The sequence below is a fragment of the Petaurus breviceps genome, unplaced genomic scaffold (assembly GCF_028583685.1).
Source record: "Petaurus breviceps papuanus isolate PSGF00001 unplaced genomic scaffold, PetGlider_PUasm1.0 140, whole genome shotgun sequence".
Classification (NCBI taxonomy): Eukaryota; Metazoa; Chordata; class Mammalia; order Diprotodontia; family Petauridae; genus Petaurus; species Petaurus breviceps.
Window position 1 is genome coordinate 47,607,376 of NW_027185698.1, and position 5,751 is coordinate 47,613,126.

General features: G+C 37.8%; 1 long non-coding RNA gene across 1 annotated transcript; it reads right to left on the reverse strand.

Annotated features, from left to right (window-relative positions):
- Window positions 1-836: 836 nt before the first annotated feature.
- On the reverse strand, window positions 837-3,809 carry LOC138150828 (uncharacterized). The gene is made up of 2 exons (XR_011165663.1): window positions 3,699-3,809; window positions 837-2,156 (listed from the first exon to the last, which is right to left on the reverse strand). It is a non-coding gene; the product is annotated as an uncharacterized lncRNA (long non-coding RNA).
- Between the last annotated feature and the right edge of the window lie 1,942 nt (window positions 3,810-5,751).

Below are 5,751 nucleotides of genomic sequence, written 5' to 3' on the forward strand. Positions count from 1 at the left end.
AGCTCCCCCATTTATTTTCTCTTTCAAATAATAGCAGTTCCCCTTTCTATAACACTTTTGTAGCAATATCATCATCATCATAATAGCCAGTACTTATATAAAGTCTACTATGTGCCAGTTACTTTACAAATATTATCTCGTTTGTTCCTTCCAACTGAAATCAGTTGCTATTTTTGTCCCCACTTTGCAACTTAGTAAATTGAGACAGACAGCAATTAAATGACTTGCTTGAGCTACAGATATTTTGGTGTATAGAGGACCTTTCTTCTTATTTCTACCATTTACTAACTTAGCAAATCATATTGCATCAGTCTGGGTCTTGGTTTCTTCATTTGGAAATGCAGGAGTTCAGCTAGATGATTAATGTCCTTTTGGGGTTTTAAATCTAGGATGCTAAATAAAATGCCCATGTTCATATAATCAGTAAGTGTTGGAGCCAAGATTCTAACCCAGGTTCATAGGCATTCAATCCAAAAAGCTTTCTAATACACCACAATTGTAGCCTGAAGTTTTATAAGCAAACACATTTCTCAGTCAGGAATTCTTTAAGTATAAGAACAATCTACTCTTTCTCCTTTCCCATTTCCTCTTCCCCCTTATCTAATTCATTGATTCTTTTTTTAAATTAAATTTAAATGCTTTTCAATTAACAATATATCTTTCCCACCCTTCCATTACGAGAAAAAAGGAAAAAGAAAAACTTTGCAGCAAATATGAAGTCAAAGAAAACTAATTTCCGCATTAGCCCTGTTAAAAAAAAAGTCCAAATCTACACCCTGAGTCCATCACCTTTCTGTCAGGAAATAGCATGCTTCATCATGGGTCTTCTGGAATCATTGTATTCATCATATTTATTAAATCTTTCAAAGTTATTTGTTTTTATTATGTTATTATATAAATTGTTCTACAAGGTTCTACTTACTTCACTCTGTATCAGTTCATACACATCTTCTCAAACTTTTCTGAAACCACCCCATTCATAATTTATTAGTCCAATAACACATTGCATCCATTTACCATAATTTGTTTAGCCATTTCCCAAATGATGGGTACTCCCTTAGTTTTCAGTTCTTTGCTGCCACCAAAAAAGCTGCTAAAAGTACAATTTATAAATATAATAACTTTTCTTCTTCTTTTGCTTTCTTTGGGGAATAAACCTGGTAGTGGTATCAATGGGTAACAGAGTATACAGAGTTTATTGGGCATCATTACATTTTGGAGCATAATCATAAATTGCTTTGTAGAATGGATGGACTAATTCATCACTCTGTAAACAATACATAAGTGTGCCTGTTTTCCCATAGCCTCTTCAACATATATTAGTTTCCTTTTTCTGTCAATTTTGCCAACTTGTTGGGTGCAAGGGGAAAATTTGGAATTGCTTTAATTTGTATTTCTTTAATTATTAGTAATTTGGAGCATTTTTTCATATGGTTATTGATAGCTCAGATTTCTTCCATTGAAAACTACCTTTCATATCCTTTGATCATTATCAACTAGGGAATGCTTCTTATTCTTACAAATTTGAATTAGTTCTTGGAAATAAGACCCTTATCAGAAAAAAAAATCAGTGCAAGGATTTTTCCCAGTTATCTGGGAAATTTGTTTCTGTTTCACTTCAACTTTTGCTGCACTGGGTGTTTTTCGTGCAATTTTTTTTTCAAAAAATGTATAATCAAACTGTCCATTTATATAATCAAACTATCCATTACAATATCATATGTGATCTTATTATTAACTCTCCCCCAATACATAAATCTGAAAGGTCAGGATTTTTTCCCATTTCTCCTCAAATTTGTTTATTATATCCTTTATTTATTATATTAGATATAATATATATTATTTATTGTATATTATATATTCTATCCTTTATTTATTATCCATTTGAACTTTATCTTAGTATGTGATATGATATGTTTGTCTATACCCAGCTTCTTCGAGACTGCTTTCCAGTTTCCCAGAAATCTTCATTGAATAGTGAGTTTTTACCCCAGTCACTAGGGTAATTTGTTGATTCCTGTCAGACCTCAAGGTCCAAACCATAGATCTGGGAGTTTGAAGGCTTAAAATATTAGTTGAGTAGGATTTGGTGCTCTCTTAGAGTCAGGTATGACAGGACATAAGTCCCAAGGAGGGTCATCAAAACAGAGATTAATCTGTAGGAGGAAGGAAAAAGGTCCAAGATACAAGGATCATCAGTAAACATTTTATTTTAAATAATATTTTATTTTTCCCCAATTACAAGTAAAGACAATTTTTAAGATTCATTTTTTAAAAGTGTGTTCTTTCAGTTTCCAATTCTCTACCACCACAAAAAGAGTTGCTATGAATATTTTTGTACATGTAAGTCCTTTTCCCTTTTTTATGATCTCTTCAGGATACAGTCTTAGTAGTGATATTGCTGAATCAAAGGGTATGCATAGTTTTATAGTCCTTTGGAAATAGTTCCAAATTGTTCTCCAGAATGATTGGATCAGTTCACAATTCCACCAACAATGTATTAGTGTCCCAATTTTCCCACATCCTCTCTAACATTTATCACTTTCCTTTTCTGTCATATTAGCCAATCTGAGAGGTGTGAAGTGGTACCTCGGAGTTGTTTTAATTTGCATTTCTCTAATTGATAACGATTTAAAGCATTTTTTCATATGACTTTAGATAGCTTTGATTTCTTCACCTGAAAACTGACTATTGTATCCTTTGACCATTTATCAATTGTGGAATGACTTGTATTCTTATAAATTTGACTCAGTTCTCTATATATTTGAGAAATGAAGCCTTTATCAGAGATACTTGCTATAAAAATTGCTTCCCAGCTTTCTGCTTTCCTTCTAACTTTGGTGACATTGGATTTTTTGTGCAAAATCTTTTTAATTTAACATAATCAAAATGATACATTTTTATATCTCATGATGCTCTCTCTCATTTGGTCATAAATTTCTCCCATCTTCATAGATCTGACAGGTAAACTATTCCTTGCTCTCCTAATTTGCTTATGGTATTGTCCTTTATGTTTTAATTATGTACCCATTTTGAACTGGTCAACATTTAAAATTAATTTAACACCTAGCACAATCCAATAACCATTTATTAAGTATCTACTGTGTATAAGGCAAGGGTTTAGAGCACTGGACTCTGAAACATTGTGTGACCCTGAACAAATCACTTCACCTCTCAGTAGTCCCAACAACTTTCTGGGAATAGAAATTGCAGAGTAAGTACTTATCTGCAAGGTTAGAGGGAGGTCTCTTTAGCCAATGAAATCATGTCTAATCCTATTGCAAAGCTGTGTGCTAGGTGCTGGGGTCACAAAGACAAAACAAAAAAATAGTCCTTACTGTCAAGGAATTTCTATTGTACTGGTTAATAAGAATCCTTCCCATTTCTATCTTTTCATCTAATTTGATTCTCCCAAGGAGCCTTGAAAGGTAGGGTAGGTCTTTTATGAGCCAGAAAGGGAAATTGAGGTCTTAAACTCAGGTCCTCTTCTCTCTATTTTTATTTTATTTTTGGAGAGGGGGAAGGCAGGGCAATTGGAGTTAAGTGACTTGCCCAAGGTCACATGACTAGTAAGTGTTAAGTGTCTGAATCCAAATTTGAACTTAGGTCCTCCTGACTCCAGGGCCAGTGCTTTATTCACTGCGCCACCTAGCCACCCCTTCTGGAAACTGAGGTCTTAAAAGAAGAAAAGAACTTACCCGGGGCCTCACAAAGAATTAGTGTCAGAGGGAGGACTGGAATCCAGTTTTCTCTTCTCTAAATTGAATGGTCCTAATTCCTTCACTGAAAATGACAGGCAGGGATTCTGGGAGAGGGAAGAAAAAGAGAAAGCTGAAAATTGAGGTCTTTGCTCTCTCCAGATTATCCATGCAGCAGGTGGGCTTGGCTTTGTGAATTCTCCTCTTCTTCCTCACTTCTCCTCTCCTGGGATCCTCAGAGAGTCAGTGGTTTGCAGAATGGTTTCCGGGATGCAGTAATAGGTCAGGAAAGACCACCCCCCATGCCCTGGACATTTGGCCTCCTGCACTCCAACCTCACACTAAGTCTCCTTCCCCTCTCCCATCCCCTTTCCTTTCCCATCCCCTCCCCCACTCCCACATCTAGGCCGAGATTAACCCTGGTCAGTGCATCTATAATCTCATCGGATTAAGGCTGGCCATGTCAGGTTTTGGCTCAGGCTGACAGAAAGACAGACAATCTGATGAGTCTGTCCTAATGCAAGGCTCAAGGATGGAGGACACCCAATCCCTATAAGGTCACGTTCCTCAACTGTGATTGCCAGGGTGAGAAGCCTTGTGAGAATGGGGGTCCTCATTCAGCAAATGGCTGAATATAGGAAGCAGTCCTGTGTCTGTCACTTCGAAGGCTGATTGCAAAGTACTTTCTCCATAATAGCCCTGTGAGGCGGGGCTTGCCGATATTTTTATCCTCACTTTGCAGACGAGAAACTAAGGCTCAGAGAGCCTCAGAAAAGTTCCTCAGGGTTATATAGAACCTTCCACAACAGCAACATAATGTGAGAGAGGAGCTAAGTGTGCAGTAGACAGAGCCCTGGGCTTGGAATCGGAAGACCTGAGCTCAAATCCAGTTTTAGACACTCTTCAGTTGTGTGACCCTAGGCAGTTTCCTCAACTATGTTGTTGTTCAGTCGTTTTTTTCAGTTCTGTCCAATTCTTCTTGACTCCATTTTGGATTTTCTTAGCAAAGATACCGGATTAATCTACTATTTCCTTCTCCAGTTCATTTTACAGGCGAGAAAACTGAGACAACTGGAAGTTAAGTGACTCATCCAGGGTCACACAGTTACTAGGCATCTGAGGCCAGTTTTGAACTTAGAAAGATGAGTTCCTGACGCTTTATGCACCATGGCGCCACCTAGCTGCCTTTCACAATGGTAAAAATAGTACCCACCTCACAGGGTGTTAGGAGAAGCAAAGGCTCAGCACAGTACTTGGTACATAATAAGTGCTGTACAAAGGTTTATCCTCTTCCCTTATGGGATCATGGATTTAGAACTGGAGAAAACCTTAGACGACAAATAGTACAGCTGCCTCATTTTACATTTGAGGAAACTGAGGCCCAGAGAGGTCAATGGACTTGTCTAGCATTACACAAGGAGTAAGTGACCCCGAATTCAATACTCTTTCCATTTGACCAAACACTTAGTATAAAGCACACTACATTTCAGGAATCTTAGGTAGCTTGGCTACTTACCATAACCTGTACTATTTTGGCCAAATTTAACCTCTCTGGGCCTTAGTTGCCTCATTGGTACATGGAGACACTGGAGGAGACTGTCTCCAAGGGCCCTTCCAGTTCTAAAGCCCTTTGACAGATCCCATTAGCACTTAGAGAACTTTCCAAAAAATATCCCTATGAAGTAGATAGGGGAAGAATCATTGTGCCAATTTTAGAGAGATGGAAATTGGGGCCCAGAGAGGGAAAGTCTTGCATAGATGCACACAACAGATATTAAAGCCAGAACTAGGACCTGGTGCCTTGGAGCCCCACACCCCTCTGCCCCCAGTGTAGCCCTCACTCTTCCACACCATCCTGCCTCTCAGTGGGGAGGAGGTAGAACAGTGAAAAAATAGAAATTTCACAGCCACCTGCAGGGTAAGAATGATTTCTGGCCTTGGAGCTTACAGAGTCAACACATAATTTCTAATTTGGTTGGAAATTTTCCAATTTTCCCCAAAAGCCAAAATATGGGGATTTTTGGTTTCTATTTTTTCTTTTGTTTGTCCTCCT